Raw genomic sequence first — 26,990 nt, forward strand, 5'->3', positions numbered from 1 at the left:
ATTAAAACCACACTGAGATACCATCTCACTCCTGAAAGAATGGCCAGGATCAAGAAAACCAACAACAGCAAATGCTGGAGAGGCTGTGGGGAAAAAGGAACTCTTCTGCACTGTTGGTGGGAGTGTAGATTGGTGCAGCCTTTGTGGAGGTCAGTCTGGAGATTTCTCAAAAAGCTGGGATTGGAAGTCCCATTTATTCCAGCTATTCCACTTCTAGGCATATTCCCAGAAGAACTGAAAGCATCATACCACAGTGATATATGTGCACCTATGTTTATAGCAGCACAATTTGTAATCACCAGATCTTTGAAACAACCCAAGTGTCCATCAACTGAGGAATGGATAAAAAAGTTGTGGTATTTCTATACAATGGAGTATTATTCAGCTATAAAGAAGGATCACATTGAGATATTTATCAATAAATGGGCGCAGCTTGAAACCATACTCATAAGTGAAATAAATCAATCTCGCATGTGTGAATACCGAATAGTTTTCCTAATGTAAGTAAAGATTCAAATATATAAAAATATGTGGTAATCATGATTCCCCATTATGTGGCCTTGAAGCCTTATAAAGTTTTCACTTATTAATTGGAAAGGCTTTATTCTGGGCTTCTTGATATGGAAATATTTGAAGCTATAGTATATGAAGTTTTATTCAAATATTTCAAGGAAAAAGACAGACACTATGGTAACTACTATTAAGTCGGGTTATTTGGTAGTGAAGCACTAGGTTGCTGAAACAGTCATGCTTTGACCTATATTGTTATATTGTTATGTCCTGTTTTATCTCAATCTCTCCCTTATTCTTTAAAAAAATTATTTAGTTATTTCTTATGTTTGTTTTAATTAAGGGGAAAAATTAAAAAAATTAGCAGGATATATAATAGTAACTTTTTTTGATTTCCTATTAACTTGTTTTGAAGTCCTGTAATACTCCCATGATCTTGTTTTGACTGATTAGACTCTGTTCCATTCTGTATGATAGTATCAAGTTTGAGGGTATAGGCAACTACTTGATCACTAAGATGCCCATTCTGGTTTGACTATTGTCTCATTTGGAAGTCCTGTAATGTTTACAATGCTTAAGTTTTATTGGTCTTGTTCTCTACTGTTTTGTTCAACTTTATAATATCTAATGAGATAGACAATTCTTTTTAAGGAAACAAGAGACATCGTTGATAATCATTGTTGATAACCTTGTACTCTGTTTTACATCATGTGCTATGTCTATCCTTGGTTTTGACTGACAGCTTTGTTTTGCCATATTTGACTTTATTCTCTCCCCCCAAAAAAGTAATAAGAACTAAGGAGTAATAAAACCCAAAATGTGTAAATTTTGTTGTAAAAAAGAGAGGGCAAAAAAGAGCTCTAAAGGATACAACAGCAAGTGTGTTTAGGGGTGTTAAATAGCTGACCATATTAATGTTTTTGGTTGGATCATTGAACACAACTGTTTGCAGTCTCACTGTTTGAATGTCCACTTTGTATTCTTTGATACTGTGATTTGAGCAACTATTTCTAAGATGATAATATGTAATCTATTAACTGGTGATTTCTTACTGTTTTTTTTTTTTTTTGTAGTTCTGTATTACTTGTACCCTTACACCGCTTTGTTTTGTTTTGTGTTTTTCTCTTTTTCCTTTTAAATAAAATTCAAAAAAAAAATTGTGGTATATCCAGACAATGGAATGCTGTTAGTAGGGCACAGGCATAAACAATGGGCCTACCCTTTGTGTCTGGATGAACTTCAAAGTCATTATTACAGATGAATAAGCCAAACACAGCACACTTCAGATTGTATCATCCCATTCATATGAAATTCTGAAAGAGCTAAACCTATATTAATTTCCTATATTGTGATTTTGGCAGAGGTTATGTGACTACGTGGTATATGTCGGTGGCCCCCAGGCCTCATGCAGTTGCATTATGCATTTTGATTGGTTCATTGTCCAGTGCTTGGATTAGGAGTGTGAGTGCTACACTGGCCTAGAGGTGGAGCCAGGATGTGATGTAACGGCAGGAAGAAGGTGTGTCTCTCTCTTTTGCCTGTTTCCTCCTTGCTGTTTGTGGCTGCCATGAACTACGGCCCGCCATGCCACCCTGCCTTGGAGCCAACTGAGTATGAACTGAAACCTCCAAAAACTGTAAGAAATAAACCTTTCCTTTCCCAACTGTGGGCTTCAGATATTTTGCCTCAGCGACGAGTAAAATGTAACTAAGATAGTGACCATACAGATTGTTGAAACTCATGTGACTGTGCATTTGCAATGAATGAATGAATGTATGCAATGTAACCCTTGGTAAGAAGATTTAAAAATAGTAAGGCCTTTTTGTTTGGAGATATAGTCATGGGTTGTGTCATGGTTCTTGCTCTTATCAAATGATTGAACAGAACTGTTTGCAGTCTCACTGTTGGAATGTCCACTTTACAAGCTTTAATTTTGTGACTTGAACAATTATTTATAAGATGACAATATGTAATCCATTAACTAGTGATTTCCTACTGTTTATTTTTTTCTGTAAATATGTATAACTTGTACCCTTTCTCTGCTTTTTTTTTCCTCCTTAAATAAAATTTAAAAAAAAAAAGATTCATGGAAACTTTCAGGTTCAGGATTCCCGTGTCACTGAGCAGGCGTTTCTGAAGTGGTGTCTCTTCTGTAATTGCATCCATAAGATCCCACAGCTCCATGTTGCTGCTAGGACTGTGATTCTCTTGATGGCAGCTTAGGAAGAGGCAATTGCTTGGTCAGAGGAACTGGAGCTTTTCTCTGTGTGACTGGAAATTAGTAGTTAGCTAGGCTAAGAAAGGTCAGCACCACTGTGCCTGCCTTGAGGTTGTGTTGAATCTGGTTCCCAAAGGGATCTGAAGAGTTAGGAATAGGCGATGGGAATTCTCCTTTGATGTGTGCCAACATGGCCAGTATTCTCTTGTGCCATCCACTATGGTTTTAACTTCATTTTTTAAAAATCATTGTCAGTCGCTAATTTCAAGATGGAGTACTCAGAGAGGTGGGTAACGAATTCTGAGATGGTAAGCTCTTTTGAACTGGGACCTTATTTTCCCCTTTCAAATTACCCTTTGCACAGCCTGATACACATCAGTGGCACTAAATAAATAAGCCATAATTAATACATATTTGGCTCTTGTACTGTTTATTTTTCTCTTCTGAAACTCAGATTAGAATATGCACCCCACACCTCGAATGTTTAAGCACTAAACCGAAGGGACTTCCCTGCCCCGCCCCCCCTTTTTTCTGTTTCTTAGAGTAAACCAATTATCTTAACTAGAGGAATGGCATTATCCCAGGCCTCTTCAATTTGGCACCTTAATAATTAGATGACAAAAAATAAATTTGTAGGTGTACTGGTTATGTGAACATATCACAAATTCATGCTCAAAGAGAAAGAGGTTTCCTAGGGGTACTTTGCCTCTAGAAAAGCCTTCCCAATGGGCAGAGATGTGTTGTCCATGGGAAATCTTGAAGAGCCAGTCTCAGGAAATATACTTTTTGTCCTTACTGAAGTTACTAATTTGTGCCACTCAACATAGGAAGCAAGGAAATTGCAATGATGTCTAGGGAAACTTCATAAAAGAACTCCTGTATCTTCTGGCGGATCAAAGGAAGCTGTACCTGACAGTTTCTCAGAGCAGAAAATATTTATTCAATAATTACAATACACCAGGAGCTCAGTACACATTATTGTAGTCTTACAGTTTAGGAAGTAATATTATTTCCATCTTACTGATGGGAAAACTAAGGCACACAGAGATTAAATAACTTGCTCAAAGTTCTACTGCTAGTCAGGGGAGGACTGTAGCCAAGTCTGCCTGGTTTCTCATCCGGGTTCTTAGCCATTGGTCCCCAATTTCCCCATGCACTGGTCCTTCTTGCAGGGCTCTGACACCATGTTGCTGCTTCACCATTGGAGCTGATGAAGAGTTCTGTTTCCAGCAGCCAGCAATCTGAGTGGCAGTCAGATAATTAACTTGTCTTCCCTGAAGGAGCTTTGTTCATGGGACAATCTTCCAATGGGGCATGGAAAGGCACTTGGCAAATTGCAAAAGGAAATCACGCTTCAAAATGAAAAATTGATGCCCATTTATCAACCTTGGACAACACTAGAGCAGACACCATGCATTTACCGAAATCCATTACAAAGAGTTACACCAGTGATGAAAATATTTGCGTTCTTTAATTCTAATCATCTACGTATGCAGATGTGATTTCCCAATCATCGCATTACCAGGGCCCTAGATGGATTCCTTCTTTGGTGCATTTTATTTATTTATTTTCGGTTCCTGTTTTAATAATGATGAAATGCACCAGGGCATCTCTAGCAGGTGTTTGCAATGAGCAGTGACAAAATTCTAAAACGATTTCTTTCAGATCCATTTGGACATAAAACCCATTCTGAATGTTGAAAAAGAGAGTATCAAAAAGGAGCTTGCATGTTTTCCACATGAAGTCTTGTCATGGTGGTGATGGGGCATGGTGTGACCTTAGGCTTTGTAGGCCCAAGATGATGAAACACAGGTGACATTCCTAGCTGACAAAGAAAAGTAAGTTTGAGAGGGTTTTGGTGACTGTCATTTTCCTATTGGCTTTGTCTGACTATCAAACAAACACCCTGCATGTTTGTTCTCCTTCTCTGTCACTCCTGCCTCTACCCAGACCTTCTCACCTCTTTTGCTCAGGACCAAAGTTCCAGTTCACAAAACCCCAGCGGTGGAAATCAGCCCAGAATCAGATTATCAGATGTGATTAGGTAAAGGCCTGCACCTCTGCTAGGCCTCATTAACAGAGCTGGAGGAAAGAGTATTTATGTGCATTTTGGTTAAAGGAAGTAAAAATTGGCTTCAATAAGGAAATGAAATTCTCTTGCCACTAGTTAATTCAAACACCCAAAAACCTGAATTAAAAAAATGTAGCACTCTTGGGGTCTTAGAAGAATTCAGCTTTATTCTTTTCTCTGTATCCCTGAATTCAACAAGGGTTTATTAAATGTCCACTATATGATCCATTGCAAAAATTTTTTTAAGTTTGAGTTGGATTCTGAGAGATTGAAGTTTCTCCACTTGGTTGCAGTAACTTCCTCCTGAAAATTTTCAGTGATAGAGTTCTTTGATGCTGCAGACTTCTGTAGTAGCTCTTGCTGTGATGTCACCTATAAACAGCTTTTGCACAAACTACACTGATAAAAGAAAATAGCAAACTTTTCAGCTTACGTACAGAAACATATCTTGAAAATCTGTGTAAATTTATATATAAATGAGAGGAAAGAGATTAATTTATTGTTTTTTTAATCTCATTTTTGGCTCACTTTTAACTCTAAAAAGAAATTGTGGTGTCACCCTCTGACTTTCTGATTAAATAGAAACTGAGTAGTGGGCAAAGGAAATAAAAGAGTAGGATAGCAGAGAAGCCCAAGGAAATTACTGAATGCAACAAACAAAAAATGGGCCAAGAAGTAATGGGAAGAAAAGCAGAAGAGCCATGTTGGCTGGGTTTCCTGGAAGGATTTCAGGAGTAGCGAGAGTTTTCCATATAGAGGATGTGAGGGGTTTAACTGTACAGACAGTTTTACAGATGATTGCTATGACCATGAAGAGTATCTACACTTCCATAAAAACTCATGAGAATGGATAAAGACTCAAATGTTTATTGGTTATACATTTTATTGTACTGTTGCTATTATTATTACTGTTTTTGTATTTTAATAGGTAGGGAAACAAAACATTAGCCATGACAACTTGGTTAACCCAGATATTCATCCACCCATCCACCCATCCATCCAAGCATGCATCCATCCATCCATTCACCCATCCACCCATCTATCCATCCATCCATCCATCCATCCATCCATCCATCCATCCATCCACCTATCCATCCATCCATCCATCCATCCATCCATCCATCCATCCACCCAATCTATCCATCCATTCATCCATCCATCCACTCATCTATCATCCATATGTTATGGCTAGTGTCTAAATATCCCCCCAAAACCTCATGTGATCATAGGTGAGGCTTTTTTAGAGGTGACTCAGTCTGGATTGAGTGATCATGGGATTGATTCATGGTGCAATGCTAGGATTAAGGGCACTAGGATTAAGGTGTGTGACTGATTTGACACCCACCCTAAGCCAGGTAGCCTAGATAGAATGTAAAAGGGACAGAAAGAGCCTGCTATAGTCACTTGCTGCCATGCTCACTTCTGCTGCCTGCCTGCTGTAGGCTGTTTCTCCTCTGCTATGCCACCTGCCATCTGCCACCCAGCCTTGAAGCCAGCCAACTATTAACAGAAACCTCTGCAAACTGCAAGCCAAATAAACTGTTCCTTCTTTAACTGTGGCTGTTGGGTATTTTGTCTCAGCAACAAGGAAACGAAGACACCATCTTCTTTGTGTACTGAATGGTTTTTTGACATCTTTGTATGAAGTGTTAAAGATTTTTTTAGACATGCTGATTTTGGAATGACATGATCCATTGTGTGACCACAAGTGACACCCACCCTTCCACTGTCCACCCCCCCCCCATCATAGTCTCTTATCCTGCAGCTAATTTGTCTTCTGAACAACCTGGAAAAAACCCTTCTGGTTCCAGTTGTGGAGCAGTATGTGGAGACTCGTAGTAGCCAAAGCAGCATGCAGAAGGCCCAGCTTGAAGACATGATTGGCCTTCCAAGACTCCTTCCTATACAAAGCTCTTTTAGAATCCTATTCCTTTCATTGACTATGGAGTCCACTGCTGGATGGGAAGGTCATTAGCCCTCTGGGCCCGGGATGGACTTGAAGACCTCCAGGGTCCTTTTCAGTTTAAAAATATCACGTAAGATTTTCCAGCTTACAGATGAAGTGATTTCCTGGGATTAATGGGGGGAGTAAAGAAGCTGTGGGTTGTTTAGCATATTAGCTCTACCTGCCAGCTCAGTTTTTGACATTGGGTGTATCTGACACTATTGTAGAACCTGCTTTTGTATTTATAGATCTCATAATGACTTGTGTTTCTGCTGACATTTCACTCATAGTCGGGATGGCAGATGTTCACGGAAGTTTTGAATTTCTTTCCTCTCCATTGTGAAAATCAAGGGCATTTCTCCGCTGTACAACTGTTCCAACATTCTCTCGACTCAACCTGGTGCATTGTAATAAGAGCTGGAGGGAGAGAAACAGATCGCTACGGCGGTTTGACTGACAGCAGAAAATGGGAAACTGTTAAGGTGCACTGGAGTCATCTGGAGACTACCTTAAAGCCAAGCCAAGCAGCAAGTTGCTTTTGTTCTAATAATATTAACTTCATAAGTAGCTTGGTGTTATTAGTCTGTAGTTTGTGGATAATTTTTGATGTGCCATTCAGGTCATTGATAAGACCACTGTAAACTTTAGTCTCTCTCTCCCTCCCCACCTTCTTCCCTCTCTCCCTTTCTCCCCCTTCCCATTTCTCCCTCCCTCCCTCTGTTCCTCCCCCTCTCTCTCCCTTCCTTCTCTCCCACTCTCCTCTTTCTCCTTTGTACTGAGAATTCAACCTAGAGCCTTTGTACTCAGGTACAGTCCCAACTCCTTTTAAATTTTCTATTTTCTTTTGACAGGGTCTTATCGAGTTGCCAAGTTGCTCAGTTTGAGCTTTCATCCTCCTGCCTGAGCCTCCAAGAATGCGGGGATTACAGATCTGCTCTACCACTCCCAGACTTTAGTTTCTTAACTCAGAAGTGATAGAGTAATGTACCTATGTTACAGAATGCGGGAGCGGACCAAATCATTGCTTATATGACTTTGAGTAAGTCACAGAATGCCTTCCCCAGTAACCAGCACACATTCACCTGGTGCTGCTGCTGCAGACCGGGCCAGGGTGGCTGACGTCAGCACCGACTCTTGCTGATATATTTATAAAACATCAGGCCAGTGGCTGAATTGCTGAGAGCTGGTTTCACCGTGAATCCTGTTGTGTGATCCTAAGACTGTGTGACATCACTTAACCTCTTCAAGCATCAACTTCCTTTTCTGAACAAGCAAGGCTAACAATGGACGCTTCCTCGCAGGCTTCTGTGATGATCCAGGGGTTGGTATGTGATAGAAGTCTCCGCTGAGTGTCTGTCTCAGAAGAGGCGCTCAGGGAAGAGGCGCAGCACCTTGCTGTTGTGATTAATACCAAACGTACCGTGAAAGCAGGCTTTCGTCTCCCGCCCATGTTAGAACTTTGATGTTTTGCATCCGGTTCAGCCAGAGCTGTCGCTTACAGGTGATGGGTGAGGGGGAGGCTTTGCTGTATGTGGCGGGCTCAGCCTGGGGCGGATGTGTTCCCCACAGGGGCTGCACTTTGAAGATACACCGAGGGCAGGATGGGCCTCGCTTTTAGATTTAGTCTCTCCAAATGCAAAGTAACATACGTGTTTGGTGAAATATTTAACAATGTAGGACTGAGAAGCAAACACCTTCTTCCCTGCTGCGGTCTCCCACCACTCCTCAAAGCACCGGGTACTTTAGAAAGAACAAGAAGGGAGGAGCTGAACGACTGATGTTTCAGGGACCCATGTCCTAACTGCCCTGCCTGGATCATTTTATAGTGTATATTTGCAAGAAATTAAAACACTGCCCCTAAGAATATATGCAATTAACAAGAATAAAAGCCAGAACAACAAAAACTAACAGACACACACGGTTTACCGTTGTGAGCCGTTTCAGTCTCCCCACAGCCCTTCTCCTATGCACATAGAAGCATTTAAATTATTTTTATTGAAGTAAAGCTCACACCATTTATTATACTTTTCATTATAATAACGGGATCCTATTGCATATGTTTCTACAATCTGCTTAGCTGCAGAATCCTACATCATGGGCATCTTCCTAAGCCGCTCTATACACTACACAGCTGGAGAAACTGGAAAAAGATGGCCAGATGATGCCTCTTCCTTGGCGTCCTGGCGGCTTGTTTGTCTGTGTTCATCTTAGTGCTGAGAAGGCAGCAGACAGCAGAATCCAGTCTCTCTCCTCCTGGCTCCCTCTAAGCTGAGGAGGACGCAGATCTGTGAGGTATATAATAACTGCCAAGAGAACGAGCTGGTAAGCAAATTGCACCCACGGCAGCATGTCCAAGCCAAAGATGGTGACCGTCTTTGTAACCATCTCTGAAAAAACCATCTTTGTAACCGTCTCTGAAAAAATGGTAACTTTCATGCCAATAACCTTTGGTCTCATTTCACTGGCTGTGTCCTCATGGTGGATAAAATTTTGCACTTTCACGTACGTATGACTTGGAATCAGTTCCTAACTTTGTTAGGTGCTAGCTGTGTGTTTTCTGAAAGGTTCTTGATCTCTTCAGGCCTTCATCTCTTCATTGGTGGGAGGGGCAAAAGGATCTTTGGGATCTCTTAAAGGTCGGGAGGCTGAATTGGGATGATGCCCTCGAAGTAAGCAGCATGGGGCTGGGCGGACAGCAGGAGCTCAGCAAGGGGCGGGCTGTCTTTCAGAGTGAGTGCGAAGTCATCTACATGCATAGAGAGGTGGGGAGATGATATGCAAGGACACAGGAGCCCAGCTGCTCAATACCACCTCAAACGTGTCTGCCATGTCCTTCTGTGTCCAGCGTCAGAGTGGATAGGAAGGTGATAAAGATCATTTCTGCTTTGGAGGAGTCTCCAGAGTCCTGGGAAAGAGAAGTGAATGATCAGGCTCAACACCAGGAAGCTGGAAGATGGGGATGGGGTGTGCACACGCCCGGGGTGCAGGCGGGGAGCCTGGTCAGCGCTCCCCACAGCGCTGGCTCATCCTCAGCTCTCCCTCTCTTTCTTGGTACCCAGTGCTCCTAGTGAGGACCTTTTTTCATTTCGTCTCCTTGAAGGGTCGTCAGCTCAACTCGGCCAATAGAAGTGTTCTGCTGTATTCTTGGTGGTGTTCTAGTTCTTAAATTGATTGTCAAAAAATTGCTTTACAAAAAATGGGCATATTTTACAGAAAAATCAGGAGCTCTGGCATCTCTTGAAAGTGGTCGCTGCAGCCGTTGCGCCCTTTCCTCTTCCTGCCTGCCCCACTGCCATCATGCACGTCACCTGCAGGGCCCTGCCCCTGTCCCCACTCTCTGGACACCCATCTCCTCTTTGCTCTGGGAACTGCTACTCTCCTGACCATTCCTCCCCACGCATGCTCAGGCTGTCTTCTTCCTGGAAACCTCCTCTCTGTGTCCCTCGTCTACTGTCTCATCCCCGGTTCACCTAAGACCGGGCTGGGTGAAAGTCTCTTCCCTAGGAGGGGGAAACCTTTGTTACAACAATACTTTTAATATCCATCCAGAGATGACAATGAAAACAAACTGCCTTACTTTAGCACCCCTGTAGCCACGGCACCCACATTCTGCCAGGACATGAGGGACATCGTTCCTGTGGCCACTGCTCCTCCCCCACACCCAACATGAGTGCAGGAGGAAGTTTACGTGCCTTTGTCTAGTCTTTTAATTCACAGCACTCTCTCCTACCAGACTGCTAGATTCAGTTGTCTTTTGTATTTGCTGGGTCTGGCACAGGGCCAGGCCCATTGGAAGTGCTTGATGCGATTTATTGGATAAATGAAAGACTACACAGGTGAAATCACGCCACACAGTTGGCCAAGTTGATTTGGAAACAGAAAGGTTTTGAATATTTAAGTTCTTCCTGAGAAGATGGGAAGTATGAGGGCAAATCCCCACTTTCTCCTTAAGAGGAAACTAGAAATTAAGTGGGAAATTTGTACCCCCCGATCAATATATGGCAGAATTTCAGCTGCATAACCTTAAAACCCCAGCAATTAACTTTGTTTGAAAAGGTCAGCCGCGGTTGTGCTCTTCTGCACTGACAAGTCAAGCTGTCCAGCAGAACTCTGGAAATTAGAAACATCCTGGGCAAAGTTAATCAGTCTTGTGTTTGCTGTCACACTGCGGGGCAGGTGGATTGTGCGATTCCAAGCTGTTCAGGGGAGCAGGTAGGGTTTCTTTTGCCATTCCAAAGATAGCACGGGACGCTGCCTAAGACACTAACGATAAAAGTAGCTGCTATTTTGTTTGGAGTGTCTGCTTTGCAAACAGTTCTGATTCCTTTACATACCTGATCTTCAAGCTTTCTAGTGAGGTTGATATTGTTAAGGCTCTGATTTCAGGCAGAGGAAACCGAGGTCCACACAGGTTTATTTAACCACTTGTCCAAAGTCACAGTTTATGAGAGGAAGCTCTTAGGAGACAAACCCTGGCTTGTCCCTTCCTTCCATCCTTGAGCTCTCAAATTCTGAGCTGAGGGAAGTGGACCTTGGGTTCCAGTGGGAAAGGTGGCCCATTCATCCTGCTGTGGCCATGCCAGCTCCTCACACCCCCACCACACCCTTGTTTGCCTGTTGGGTGGGAAGTGAGATTTAGGAGACTCTGAGTGCCCTGAGGATTTCATGGAATGTGCACACATGCATGTGTGTGCATTGTGTGAATGCATGTGGGTGCGTGTGTGCATGTGAATGTGCACATGTGTGTGTGTCCTTGTGTGTGTGTTCAGGGAAGGGAGTAGAAGAGAAAACTCTGGGTTAAAACAAATAAAGCAGACCAAACCCTGTGGGAATGGCTAGCACTTTGCCAACCTCCTCCTAACCCCGTCTTCTTTCCTTACGTTCTTGCCCTTTACTTCCTGTGCTTTTATGGCTTTGGGATAGAAAAATTTTAGTGCAGTCATTCTGGGCCAAAGAGACATTCAAAAGGAGCTGGGAGAGAGACGGCTGGGAAGCAAACCATCTTTTCAGCTTGTCTGCTCTGTCATCTCTGCCTGTGCTGCTATAACAAGATCCTAATCTAAGGTAGGGAGAGCTCTAGGTCTCAGGAATTTATTCCTCACGGCTGCGGAGCCAGAAGCCCAAGATTCAGTGTCTGAGGGACGGCTCTTGTGGCTCACAGGTGGCATCTTTTTGCTGTGATCTCAGGGCAAAGGAACAAGGGGTCACCTGGGGGTTCTTTTATAAGGCTGCACTCATGGGGGCTCCCCCTTCACTCACCACTAAAGGCTCCACCTCCCAACGCCATCATTTTGGGAACTGGGATTCCAACATTTGGATTTGGGTAGACACAAACATTTCAAACACGGTAAACATCACTGTAAGGAATTTGTATTAATATTTAAATTGGCTCTCTATAGAACAGGCAAGAGGGACAGAAAGTCATGGGTGGGGAAGAATAGGGCCTTTGGAGCCACAGGGAGTCAAATTCAAATCTCAGCTTTTCCACTTGTGAGCTGGGCGCGCCTGGAGAAGCTGTTTAACCACTTTGAGTCCTATTCACCTTGCACGGAAAGAAGATTGTTACCTCCACAATTGTGGGGTTGTTGCTAAGACAGTGACATTGTCGATAAGACTCTAAAATAGTAGTTTAACTTATACTATTTTTTTCAGGGTATGAAGAAGTTATTGTTCTTACACAACTTAGAAATGGACCAAAAGAGAAAAAGACAAAAAAAAGGTGTATTAAAAGCTTCTGTGGGGGAAACAGTGCAGGCTGAAAAATCAGAGAAGAGTCTCTAACCCGGATTCCAGGTGTGGGTGTGATGGGGGGATTGATCTGAAAGCAAATCAAGAATGACCCAGGAATGGTGGGAGGTTGACTGCGGAGGATTTGGAGATAATGGCTTTCAAAACATGGCTGCAGGGCCATCGCCACTTGTGTATCTTTTAAGTGTCTCAATTTGCATGTGCTCTGCTTTTGATTCTTGATTTCTTTTTACTCAAGCAATTCCCACCTGGAAATGGCCACCCTCCCAGTATCTAACTGCTCCTACGAGCAACCGTGGAGTCACACTTAATGGCTCCTTTCTCTTACCTTCCACCGTTCCTGTCCATGCCAGCTGCACGATGGGCCCCCTTCTTATCACTGCCTTTGCTACAACCTGTCCCAGGGCACTATCTTTTCTCTCAGAACCACTTCAAGTCTCCCAGCCCTTGTCCCGTCTCCCTACCGTCCATCCTCTGCCCACCAGCCTGGTGATGGTCCTCCGAGGTAAGCTGGCTGAAGGCAGCTTTCTGTCCAGCACCTCACCATGAGTCAGGACCTGTGTGGTCATCCCTGGGCTCCTGGTGCCCTCCTCACTCTCTCCTTCGAAACCCGCTGCTTCCGTGCTGCCCCTCGAGCAGCTGATCCGCTGCTGCTGCAGACCGCTGCTTCCTTCATTCTGCTTTCAGCCTGATCCTTGTCCTGGACAGACAAACGAGCTTATTGCCTCATTTTATTCTAGCTTTTCCTCACCTCTCAAAGGTCCTCCTGGCCCTCCTGTGCCAAATGAGTCTTCTGTTCCGTCACTTCCGTCCCCTTCCTCATGACACTGATGACCAGCTGCTATGGCGGGTCCTCACTCCCTGGATCCTTCAACCGCATGAGGACCTCCAGAGTGCAGGGTTTGCCTGTCCTAGTTTCCCACTGAATCTATAGAAAGGTGGTTGGCATGTGATAGCCGTAAGAAGGACCTGTGAATGAAGCTTGTTGTATTGGTCACTCCAGGGGCCATGGAGTGGCTGCGTTTTGCTCAGGTCAATTGGATGGTCACCCTCATAGACAGATGCTGTGGGCACCACTGGACCTTCCAGCTTTCAACTACAGCCACAGGAAGCATGGTGGGGCAGAAGCCCATCTGAGCTGTGCCCTGGCCCTCTGGGCTGGGCAGGGATGAAATGCTGCAGGCCACTGGAGGCCACACCGAGAGCGGTTTCCATGTCTGACTCTGTTCCTTTTACCGACTCTGACTTCCTTTCTCCGCAGTTCCTGGAGGGCAGGGTCTCCCTAACACTGATCCTGCATCGAAGGTGCTCTGTCCCCAGCCTTAGAAAGAATGGCACCCTTTCACTGGGCTGTGCTCCCCTCCAGACAATAGGGGTGTCCGTATGTGCCTCACGGGTGGGGTTTGAAGCCTAATCTCTCCCAGCATTTCCCAGTGGACAGCATCTGTTCCCTGGGAAGCAGAAGGGAAGGTCTCGGGTGGTATTTGGAAGAGGTTTGTTATGATAGTTATTTCTTTTCAGGTGCCTCAGTTTCTCAAAGCATGGTTTATGGCCGCCCTTGCTTGGGGCAGGCGTCAGCAGCGTGGAGGAGCCCGTCATACCCAGTGGGTAACCTGGGGTTACATCACAAGATGCCTGTGGATGCGTTCCCAAGTGATTTTGCCATGAAATAGGATTGAATAAAGCAACCAGAAAGTTATCCTCTGTTCCATTCTTAATGTTTCTGAATATTGGAGACAAAGTCATGTTTGGGGCTGGACATTTGCCAAATTCTCTTTTTTATTCAAGGAGACAGTGAACTGCAGACTTAGATCATTCCACAGACAAGAGCCAGAATCCAGTAACCAGGCTCTTTTGTACTGCATTTATTTTAATTATTTTCTACTAATGGCAAGTGATGCCAGCTTTCCATTGATGATCACAATATACAGTTTCCAATCAGCATGTATTTATTTTAATAAGACATTGAGTTGATTTAAATAAAGTAAATTAAGTAGATAATAGAAGAGCAGGACGTGAATGGTGAAGGTGGGCAGGGAGGATGAAGGCCGGTGACATCTTGCTCTCCCCTTTCTAATTGCAGCAGGGTGGGGACCCCCAGGTCCCACTCGCCCGTGGCTCAGTGGCGCTGTCCACATGGCTCAGCCCTGGCTTCTGGTCCTATTCTCTCCCACTCTCACCTTCCCGTGACTCTGCACTGGGTTCACCAGCCACTTTTATACCACTAATCCAGACCCTGCAGCCAGCCCCACGAATTTGGGAAATGATGGTGACCCAATTACTCAGATCTAAGTGCCCCGCCTGTCAGTATTCAGGGACTCATTAACACGTAGCTGGAGCCGCCATAAATGTGGCATACAACGCTGCCCTTTCTAACAAGCAAGAGCTGAAGTCAAAACGTGTTCCTGGTAATGTCACCACATGCAGGTTCCCACTGTCTTCTTTCCTCCCCTCACACTTTTGCACATTCAAAAACCTGTCCGGCGTGACTTCAGGAGGAGAAACCTACACGTGATGAGAATTCATGACTAGTGCTATACTCTGAGTGCCTCCAAGGTGCTGGACAACAGCGGCTCTTGATCGGGCCAAGTGGTTCCGTCGAGCCAAACAGCTGCACATGGTCATGGTTTGTGATCCTGACTGCAGAAGCCCTGCAAGGCTGGGTTCAGAAGGACGGTTAGGGGTGGCTCTGTGGTGCTCTTGGCTTCCTACTGAGTTGAGGGCCACTGTCACTCCCAGAGTTGTGGACCACAGAAAGTGACATTTAGGGTCCTTTGGTTTAGCACTATGTTAAAGGAACCATGCTAGGGAGCTTTGTGTTGAGTCAGTACACTGTGTCATGATTGTGTTTAAATCAGGAATTGAACTCAGGACGTTGCACTTTTACACGTGTAAAGTAGGCACCGTGCTGCTGAGCTACATTCCCAGCCTTAAGTGTTTACATAGTTCCTGCGTTTAATTCTCCTGGCGGTTTTATGGAGCATCTCGTGTTGTCTCTGTGCTGGTGATAAAGAAGTGGAGATTCCACAGGGTTCAATCACTTCCCACAGTTTGTAAGCAGCAGAGCTGAGCTCTGAGCTGTGTTTACTGAACCCAAGGGTACATCTTCGGTTTCTGTGCTTATGCATCCTGAAGGAGGAGATGTGATTTCTAAAAACATCATTTTAAGATATGCAGCTTAATGTCTGAGCTCCACAGCAGCTTTCTAGCTAGAGTTGTCTCTGTCTACGCACTGGTCAGAACCCATGGGATCAGGTAGAAAGGACACGACTAAGGAGAGTGCATGGAAAGGGTTGTTTCTCTGGGAACCAGAGAGTTTTAAAGCTCTGGGATGTTGTCACTTCCCGGGAGCTGAGGTGACGGATTCAAGCCTGCACTCAGGCATATATTGCTCTCTGGCTAGGGGAGCTGAGGAGACAGATTCCCTAGCCTCTTCCTCTTCCCTCTGCCTTTGACTGGATGCTGCCCATTAGCCCATTCCAACCAGAAGCCAGAAGGCAAGGGCGGTGGTTGATGTAGCCCGTACAGTTCATTTCTATGACACCGGGAAGCGTAGACAGTGTGGAAATTGGATCTGAGGGTCAAGGGGAGAAAATCTAGCACAGAAACCTTACCGGCTCAGAGGATGAGTGACTTAGTTTTCTATTCAGCCCAAGTGATTATCTTAATCTCTACAGGCTCAAACTAATAGTACTATTTTTTGTTTGTTATAGGGGCACAAGGTACTGCTATTCAATTCAGGTTGGCCTTGACTCACGGTGGAGCCTAGCCTGGTCTTGAGCTCACAGGATCCTTCTGCCTCAGCCTCTCGAACACTGGGATTTCAGATGTGTGCTGCTGCACCTGGCCCAGTTCCTTATGGCCCTCATTCCAGGCATGGTGTGGCTGTGCCATAGCTTCCTTGTTTGTGGCACTGGACCCCAACATTTGTGGGACCACGGATTGGTTTCAGGGAGGACAATTTTTCAACGGCCAGCAGGATGGTGGTGGTTTTGTGGATTGTGAGTGAGATCATAAAAAGTCCCCGACCTAGTCCCCTCTTCTGCACAATTCAAAGCAGGGTTTGTGCTTCTCTAAGAATCTGTTACCACTGCTGAGCTGGCAGGAGGTGGAGCTCAGGCAGGAATGCTGGCAATTGGCAGTGACTGTAAACACAGAAGAAGCTTCACTTGCTTGTTGCTCAGTCCCTAGTTCCTCACAGACCATGCATTGGCAGGGGCCGGTGGTTGGGGACCACCATCTTGTAGGCTGTCACAGAGGGAGTGGTTGGGTTGGAGCCTGGTGCTCAGCGGGGAAGGATGAGCTTGCAAACACACAAGGTTGCTCCCTGCATTGGATTTCTCACTGGCTATTGGCCAGCGACAACTCTTTGCTCCTGCCTGCTGTGGTTTGAATGTAGTGATGCTCCCAAAGGGCCGTACATTAAAGGTTATGTCTTCAGCATGGTGGTGTTAGGAGGTGCTGTGGACCTTGGGGAGGTGGGTGCCTGGGAGGTCTTGAAGGGATTGCAGGGTCCCAGCCTGCTCCTCGCTCAAAGTTACTCACCTCTTGGTGCTGTACTGTTTTTCTAGGCAATTGTATGTGTGCATAGTTTCAATAGTCATAGTTGGAAAGTTTTCATCCACCTTTTCTGGTGTCCTAAACTTCACGCTCTTAAGCCCAGCTGCCTACTTGCTGGCTTCTCTCATATTTTTTCAGATACTTCAGTCTCAAATTGTCCTACATTCACTTCTGATGTTCTTTTCTCCAAAAATGACTGTGCTGGTTACTTTTCTCATCCCTGAGACAAGATATCCAACACCCATACTTAAAGGTGCAAAGGTTTATTTCAGTAGAGATTTCACTCCACTGTCTGGTTCCCAGGAAGAACAGTGTGGCAGAGAAACAGTCCATAGAGAGCAGGCAGGAAGCAGCCAGCAGCCAGCAGCCAGGCTGCCTTTTCCTTTTATCCCATCCAGGCTGCAAACTTTTTGGGTGTTGCCACGCACACCCAGGATAAAGCTGTTGGCTTCAGCAAGTCCATTCAGCCACACCGGAACTATGCTAATTCCAGGCTAATTTGGTACCACACACTCTTAATCATAGTATCATATTACAACCCTAGGTGCAGGCAGCTCTGAAAAGCTCCATCTACGAGCACATGAGGCTTCGGGGGACATCTAGATACAGCCATAGCAGTGACCCTCCCCTGTCCTCTTTCCTTCCACTTGGTTCTGTAAAAGAAACATCAGGGAAGAAATAGTTTATGATATCTTTTCCACTCATTTCCAATGTTCATCTATCCCTAGGTTCTGTTGATTTCACTTCTAAAGTGACTCTAAATTCTGTTCACTCCCTTCCAATTCTTAACTACTTACTATAAAATAATTTTACTATAAAAACTTTTTCAAAGTAGTGATTTCACCCTGTTGCTGCATCGCACAGAAGCAGAGACAATCAGGGAAACCAGGAACCAGTGTGATGTATCACGGTCATCGGATCTACAAAATCAGGTCAAAATCAAAATCTGCCCGTTTCCTCATTCATGTTCCCCTTCTGCTCCAAGATTCAATTCAGAATCCTGCCTTTTCTTTGCTTGCCCCAGTGCCTGAGCTTCGTCTAATCTGACATGGTTCCTCGGTCTTTGTAGCTTATGACCTTGAATGCTCCCAAATGTCTGGAGAATGTTGGTCAGCAGATTTACAGGATATCTGGGTTTGCTTGGTACCTTGCATGATTAGATTTAAGTTCTGCATCTCTAGCAAGAATTCTCCAGAATGCAAACCCCCCTGCTCCCTCTTGTAGGGTTATCACATGGGGAGTTACGTGAAGTTGGTGTGTTGCATTCTGGGGTGTCAAATTTGGTTGCTGTGCAAGGGTGGTGCTGCCAGTGGCCTTCACTATAATGTTCTTTCTGGCCCTTTTTGATTAGTAAGTGTCTTCTGAGGAGATACTGAGAGGTTTTTCAAACATCCTGTTCCTCATCATACGTCTGCTTGCTAATTTCAGCATCCGCCGATGGGGATCCTTTCCTGCATCTACCATGGCTTTGGTGTTTGCCAAATGTTGACTTTTACTTCTGTCACACCTTCTTCAATTATTAATCGGAATTCTGCTGCAAGAGAAGTCTGTCTCTTCACCCTCATTTATTTGCTATCCAATTCTTTATTTATGGTGGTGGAGATGCGCAGATATTTGTTCTGTGGAGGCTGTCCGTCTTTGTCACGATTTATTTTGTCACGAGGTTGTTCTGGATTCAGCTACTGACAGCTCTTTCAATAGCTTCTTTGTCCCTTTTGACACTTTCCCCTCATTTTTGAGCTCATCATTACTCTCTGCTACCAAAAGAGGTTCTAGGTTCCTCTTTGCGAGCCCTAGTCAAGTAATCTGCAGTGGACTGATTCGTGTTCCTCAGTCAAAACATTCAAGTTAAAAAATCCCTGGCACCCGTGAACGTGGTCTTATTTGGAAGTAGAGCATTTGCAGATGTGAGCGAGTTAGGGTGAGGCTGTACTGGGTTAGAGACGTCCCTGATCCAGTGAGTGGTGTCCTTGTGAGTTGCGGGCTGTTTGGAAACACAAGAGACAGGCTTGTGAAGATGCAGAGGCAGGAGAGGCACACAGGATGCAGCAAAGGGATCACAGCCAAGCATCACTGGAGGCTCCCAGGATCTGGAAGACCTGTGGAGAGATTCTCCCCCTACAGGGAGAGCATGGCCTTCTGAATGCCTTGACTTTCGGCCACCAGAACTGTGAGAGAAAATATTTCTATTATTTGAAGTCATCCTGGCTGTGGTGCTTTGTTCTAGAAAGTTCTAGAAAGCTCATTCAGGATCAGTTATTTTCCCAAAATTCTTGGTTCTTCTTATAGGAGAATGGTCCTTGGATACTGACAGCGGAGTACCAGCATCTCCTTCTGTCCTCTTTTCAGACTGTTGTGTATGTAGTGGGGTTACCCGACTCTCCGTCCCATGGCGCTTTCCTTCACATGCTATATCCTTCTGCATAATGGCATGTTGTTCTTCTCCCCAAGTTTACCTCCATGACTACAGCCAAGGCAACCACCTTTTCTTCCTAACTAGTTTCTTTGCCCTTCTAATCTTGACAATGATGCCAAAATGGTCGTATTTAAAAATAAGCATTTTCAATGGATGTGGTGGCACATGCCTTTAATCTCCTCATTGGGATGCTGAGGCAGGAGGATTGGGAATTTGAGGGCAGCCTGGGCTACATAGAGAGTTCAAGGTGAGATGGAGCTATATAGTAAAACACTACCTCAAAAAACAAAGCTTTTCATTCTAGAAGAGGTTTAGTTGTATGGGAAAATTGTGAAAATAGAAACAGAGAGATCCTGTACGCCCCTCACAAAGTTCTCTCTCCTCTTAACATTTGAGATGGCGACAGTGCATTTTCCACAATGAATAAACCAGTATATTGCTGCCATTTTTGTTAACTAAAGTTGACACCTTCCTTGGGTTCCCTTAGACTTTCCTGATGTCCCTTTTCAGTGCCTCGGTCCCTTCTGGAATATACTATGCATAGTAGTCATATTGCTTTTGGCTCAGGCTGTGGTAGTTCCTCTGATTTTCCTTGTTTTGGTGAACTTATCAATTTTGAGAGATACTGGTCAGGTACTTGATGGGCTGTCCTCCACTGGCACGTGTCAGGTATTCTATCATGAACGCACTTGGGCTATGAGTTTCCCAGAGGAAGGCCACAGAGGTCCGTGTCATTTTCATCCCATGATATCAGAGGAATGTATGGCGGACATGATTTATGGCTGTGCGTGTTGACCTCGAGCCCCTGGCTGAGAGAGAGTTGGTCCAGTTTCTCTTCTCCAGAGATGCTTGTTCTTCCTCTTCCTGTGCCCTTTTGGAAGGAAGTCTCTGTGAGCATCTCACCCTTAAAGGATGAGAATTTATGCTGCAGCTCGAGACGACAAAGTAGCCACATAAATTATTTGCAATCCTTCTGCACAAAAGACTCGTCTATTTCCCCTGTTTATTTATTTATCCAATCATTTGTTTATATCAGTATGGATTCATGAATATTTATCTTCTACTTCAGCTTGTAATGTAACACTACCTTTTATTTATTTATTTCTTGCTCGAATTATTGTAAAATTGGTCCTAGACAAGTCTGGCAGTTGCTTTCTATGCTCCTTCAACAAACCGCACCAGTGTGTGTGTGTGTGTGTGTGTGTGCATTTTCTCGCTTACTTGCTTGCACTAGGAGATGCTCCAGGATAATCTTGGGTATACTTTCTTCTAGTCTTAGGATCAGTTCATTCTCTCCAAATTGGTCTTTTCAAAATGCAAAGTTGATTGTCCCTCAGCTGTGGCCACATCCTCACACTAGCCTTCAGTGCCCCGCGTGGTCTGGCTTTGGTTTGCCTTTTCAGGTTCCTCTTGTCTCCCCCACTGCCAGCCATTTTTGCCTCACTTCGGCCTTTTGCACATGATGTGCCGCTTCTGCTACAGGAGTCCAGCACCACTTTTGCCAGAAATCTCCATGCATTTGCTTTCCCTTATTAATTTCTCCTAATGTCCTAGTTCTCCACTCCTTTGTGCTTTCAGTAACCTCCGGGCACTTTGCTTTATTATATCTTCTCCATTGGAACGCACATCATAGTTTTAATTTCACATTTACTTGCGGGTTATTTGGTTATGTCTGTCTTGGTCCGTTCAGGATGCTGTAATAAAATGCCTTTCACTGGGTCCTTTATACACAGCAGAAATCTTTTGTCTTGCTCTGGAGTCTGTGAAGACTAAGGTCAAGGCACAAGCAAGTTCAGTGTGGGACAAGGGCTCTGTGTTTCATGGATAATAGTGCTTCTGTGTCTTTCAGTGGCAGGAAGGGCAGACAGATGCCCCTCCAGCCCCTTTCATAAGTGTACAAGTGAATATGGGCAGAGCCTTCATCGTGTGGTTACTGCCCTGATGGCTCCACTTCAGTGCAATCACATTGGAAATTAATTTGAATGCATGAAATTTGAGGGACAAAAACATTCAGATCATAGCATTGTTTGTCTCCTTTATCACGCTGTCCTGCCAAGAGCACATATTGTTTGTTTTTATTTCCATTTTCTCCCTGGAACCTGGGTAGGCGTCTGCAGTATAATGGTGACCAATGGGCATCTGTAGGATAAATGAATGCTCTAGTAGTGAATTACTCCATTATTTTCATTTACTTAATTATTTTACTTAATGCCTAATACCAACTTTACTATATTCTAGGACAAGAAGGGTGAGTGATATCCAGTCTGCTTAAATTTTTTTAACTTGCATGCCTCTCTGTAATCCTAGATACTTGGGAGGCTGAGACAGGAGGATTGCAAATTTGAGGTTAGCCTGGGCAGCTTAGTGAGACCTTGTCTCAAACCAAAAATTATTCCTCAATGCCAAAAAAAAAAAAAAAAAAAAAAAGAGAGAAATCCATTTAACCTTCTTCAATGAGCATTTCCCAAAACTTTTCACAGAAAACCTTTAAGCACCATGGCATAGTTACTAACACCATAAGATGTTAGTGTTCTGGGAGAGAAAAACTTGGGAATTGCTGTATTATAATCTGCATGACCACTTATCATCTATCTATCCACCTATCTGTCTGTCCATCCATCCATCCATCCATGTATCCATTAATACATCCATGTATCCATTAATACATCTATGCATTCATCCATGCATCCATCTATCCATGCATGCATCCATCCATACGTCCATCCATCCATCCATCCATCCATCCGTTTATCCATTTATCTCACATTCCATCCAACAAATATTTCACAAAGTTTATGATGTGTCAAAGTTTATGATGTTTAGGGATTCAGACAAGCTTCCTGCCTTTTGGGGGCTTATATTCTGGTGGAATTGATACACATTTCATGTTTTCAGTGGTTGCTGTAAGTGTAGGTTTTTTATTAAACTAATCTAAATCTATCTTCAAATAGCACTGTTCTGAGTCATCTGTGATACAGGTACCTTAGAATAGAATTTTCTCAATTCCTTCCTTGTGACCCTGAGACTATATTGTCATGCATTTCGCTTTTGTGTTTGCTGTAATCACTAAGTACATTGTTACTATTAAAAATACCTTTTGGATCAGTTAAAATAAGAAAACAAAAAGATTGTCATCTTTATGTCTTCTTTGCTGGTTTTTTATTTCTTTAAACTCATGCTTCTAGCCTATATTATTTTTCTTCGTGAAGAACCTGTAACATTTTGGGCAGGTCAGGTTGGATGAAAATGAAATTCTTTGGTTTTTGTTTGTTTGAGAAAAATTCATTTCCTTTTGCTTTTGAAGTAAAATTTTATTGGTTGTGAAATTTTATTTCTTTTTATAAATAATTGTTTCTGTGCTAAGTATTGAATTCGGGGCATTATAAATGCTAAAGTATGTAGTTTGCCACTGAGCTACATCTCGGCCCAGATAAGGAATTCTGGATGGGTGTTTCTGTCTTCTAACATTCTAAATATTTCAACATCCCTGCCTTTTGTACGGTTTCTGAAGAAAATTATGCCACATCTTTTATCTTGTTTGCTGTACAGAAAAGTTCCTTGTCATCACTCTTGATTTTTTGTGATTTCTTTTGTCTCTGGTTTACTGGAGGGTGACTCTGATCTGATTCTCTGTATGAGCATGTGTGCTCGTGTGTGTTTGGTGTTTGTCCTGACTGATGTTTGCTGAGCTTCCCGCCTGCTGATGGTCATCAATGTTTGGAAGTTCTTGGCCATTATTACTTCAAAACTTCCCTTAGCTCCTTTCTTTCTCTCTTTTCCTTTCAGTTTTCAAACTGCAGATACATTACACTTTCTGTAATCGTCCCCCAGTTCTAATTCTGCTTTCAAAGGCATAGTCTTCTCTCTGCATTTCAGCCTGGGGTGCTGCCAGTGACCCACCTTCCAGCTTGCTGCTTCTTTCCTTGCCAAAGGGGTCCAGTTTACAGGTAAGCTGCTTAAAGTTTTCTTAGCTTCCATCACAGTGTCTGACTCTAGCATGTCCTTTTGATACTTGCATGATGTCTGCTCTGTCCAATAGAGGTTTTAACATATCAGACACCCGTGTTTTTAATCCCCTGCCTGATGATTCCCACCTGTGTCCAGTTCTGAGTCTGGCTGACCACGTTTCTCTTGTTTTCTGCCATGCCTTGAGATTTTGCATTGAGAGCAGGACGTGTTTTATCAGGCAGTAGGAAAGGAGATAAGTTGGCCTTTATCTCAAAGATTAATCATAATCTGGCTAGGATTTGGGTGTTTTGTGTTTAATATTAGTTGCAGCTGTAGATGTGACAGGCTTCAAGTTCCTCTATTGTGTTTGTTTTGTTCTCTCTCTTTTTTTTTGGATGACAGAGAGAGAGAGAGAGAGAGAGAGAGAGAGAGAGAGGATTTTGCAGCTTTTGAGCTGTAATTCTCTATTATACTGGCATGGCACTCATAATTGTGGGAGAGGGGCATGTTCAGAGGCCAGTATCCTGAGGGTTGCGATCTTCAGGGGTGTTTCCCCACTGATAACACTTTGTTGTACCCACCTTCCCTTCCCTGGCAGCAAGATTCCCATGCTACATTCTCAAAATCCTGACCCTTAGTGCTTATTTTTTTCCTCGTAGGTAACACACTGGGCTGGGGACATTAAAATGAGAAGCTGTCCTTCTCTCAGCTGGGCTGAGAGTTTGGCTACTCATTGTCTAAGAGAGCAGCCTTCTTATTGTCCCAGAAAGCAGCCTTCCTTTTTTAGTCTGTGTGCTCACTTAAAATTCTCTCTGTATGTATGTATGTATGTATCATCTGTCCAGGCATGCATGCATGCATCAATCATCCATCCATCCATCATCCATCCATCCATCAATCATCCATCTTTCCAGCTTTTTGAGGTTAAATCGATGAGTAAAAACTGTATATATTTAAGGTGTAAATGTGATGGGTGTTAATTACCTGACTATAGCAATCATTTCATAATGTGGTCCTTGCTTTGAAGAAACTTCTAAATGTACTTATGAAGATTTCATTTCATCCTCAGTCAGACCCATGCGTTCAGCAGGGGGGTGTCTTCCTTAGATCTGGTGGAATTTCTGGAGGTAAAACCCACGACCTTTCACTGTTCCAGGCAATACTCAGCCACTAGCAGCCCATCAATGTTACCATTCAAATTTCTGCGAGCCGTATTTCCAATAGCTTCTGCTCCAAGCCATCACTTGGCCATCACTTGATCATCTTCTTACTCCAGATTCTGGGGTAGCAGTTTGCCTGGAAACATCACTTTTATAATAGACCCAAGAAAGTTCATTGGATTTCAGTTTGCCTGCTCTTTTCTTGTGATGGTGATGGGGTAATAACTCTGAGCTTCTTCACTCAGTGGAGGTAAAATCACAATTCAGTGCCCTGGGGTTCTACACAAGAAAACAAAGACCATCTGATTTTTCCTTTGTAATGTTTAATTTTAGATATGCAGTTGGCTAGATCAAAAGATACACAAATATCTGGTAAAACCTGTTTCTCTGTGATGGTGTTTCATCAGGAGACTGGCGTTTGAGCCGGAGGACTGAGTAGATCTACCCACATCCAGGGTGGATAGGCACCATCCGACTGGCTGAGGACTCAGACAGAGCAAAGCTGAAGACACTTTTGCTTTTCTGGGGCCGGGCCATCCTCCTCCTCGATGTGGAGATAAAACCCTATTTATCTGGTTTTTTGACTCTGAAATGTTCACTAGCACTCCTTCCCCATCTCAGACCAAGAGTGACAGGGTTAGATTCCTAGATTCCAAGTCCTTTATGGTTGAACAGGGTCATGGTTCCAGCTTCCCTCTCTCCGTCTTGCAGACTGTCTCTCATGAGACTTCCTGCCTTCCACAACTGCATGAGCTAGTTCTCCCAAGAAGCCTGCTTTCATGCTATCTATCTATCTATCTATCTATCTATCTATCTATCTATCCATCCATCCTATTGTTCTACACCGCTGGAGACCCTAACATACCCCCCAACCACTGAACCTAGAATACCCCTTTACCACTGAATAAATCTCACTGCTCTTTTTAAATGTTTCTAGAAACATGGGGAATGTTGATTTGACTGGAAGCAACTTGTTTTATAATCTTACACTCTGGGCTCAACCAGCCTCTCCCAGCATTTTTGGGGTTGGAGTGGGAGTCTGCACTGAACCAGTTTTCCTGTGGTTACAGGGCCCAGTGGAAAAATACCAGCTAGAAATACACCCGAGTCAGTGGATTTGAATCAAGATAAAACCTTCTTAAATTTCCCCAGCCCTTCAGCTGCAGAGTCAGTGTGAATTTCTACGCTCTAAGCTAAGAGCTAGTTCAATGTTAAATGAGTCCACTCGGACACATCCAGCAGAACACTGAGAACGGAGAGGATGAAGAGAATTCTTTGTGCTAACATCTGTGCGGTGGCGAATGATTCATCCATCAGCTACATGATGGCCTCCCCCACATTGCCGGAAATCATTCATGAAGTTCTCTGAACAGAGTCCTCCAGGCCCCACACTCCCACTCCCAGGGGTCAGGAACTCTGAATAGACATCTCCTCTCTACCTGACCTACTCCGTGCTCACTGTTACCTGCAGGGTGGATTGCCCAGTCCTGACTCCATTCAGGTGGCCAGTTGGGAGCATCTCACCTTGAGGCCTCTCCTGAGCGGAGGAGAGACTTGCCCATCACAGGAGACCCGTGTCAGGCCTTGAGCTGGGCTGAACTCCCCGCCTAAGTGGTGTGGCTCAGGAGTGCCGTCTTGATCCCACATGATGGAGGATGAGAAACTCTGGGTTATTCTGCACGTGACTGTCAGGAGGAGGAGAAATCATCTACTTTCCAAGTTGGCTTTGATTTCTCTGAAGATGCTGACTGGCCCGAGAGCCCTTGGCTGCATAAGGACCGTCACCTGGGATTAATCGACTGGGGCCACTGGGCATTGGTGCTGATTGGTGTCACCTTTGTGTGAATTGATGGTCACATGAGTGTGGAGACCAAGTTCTACTCTAGTTGGAATCCATGTGTAGGAAAGGCCCCCGTGAGCTCTGGCGTCTCACTTCGAAGAGTCTGCGTGGATGAGGAAAGATGACTTTGGCTTGTTTCCTCTTCTGTTTTAGTTAAGACACTTCTAACGCTAGGAGGAAAAAAAAAAAAAGAACTTGATATATTTAGAAAAAAGAAAAGGACAGAAAATAAAAAGTAAAGGGTGAGGGTGGCAGTTTCATCCTTTTTAAGGTAAATTATTGTAACGTTGGAAGGAAGTTCACGGTTGGGGTGCTGCCAGACCTGATAAGAGCCACAGGTGGGAGGCGGCATGGCCTCAGGAGCCCCAGCAGTGACCCCAAGCCCCTCTAGGCCCCCTCTGGCTTCTCTGTCTCTCTGGTTCATTCTTGTATGTCAGCTGAGCAGCTTCCCTGGCTTTTCCGTGCACCTGTCACAGGGTGATGTTCCTAAGTTTGCAAGTTTACCCCACTTTATCGTGCCACCCTGGGTTAGCTGTGACAGGGTATGTCTGGTTGCTAATCCCAGATGTCTAAG

General features: G+C 44.1%; 1 long non-coding RNA gene across 1 annotated transcript in view; it reads left to right on the forward strand.

Annotated features, from left to right (window-relative positions):
• The window catches only part of LOC134475862 (uncharacterized), a 153,456-nt gene extending 144,256 nt beyond the window's left edge, over positions 1–9,200 (forward strand). The window contains exon 3 of the long non-coding RNA XR_010047191.1: positions 7,596–9,200. This is a non-coding gene — a long non-coding RNA (uncharacterized LOC134475862). The remainder of the gene's footprint in view (positions 1–7,595) is intronic.
• The last annotated feature ends 17,790 nt before the right edge of the window (positions 9,201–26,990 follow it).

Source organism: Cavia porcellus, unplaced genomic scaffold, assembly GCF_034190915.1.
Source record: "Cavia porcellus strain 051 isolate PalLab524CR breed Dunkin Hartley unplaced genomic scaffold, mCavPor4.1 scaffold_5, whole genome shotgun sequence".
NCBI lineage: Eukaryota > Metazoa > Chordata > Mammalia > Rodentia > Caviidae > Cavia > Cavia porcellus.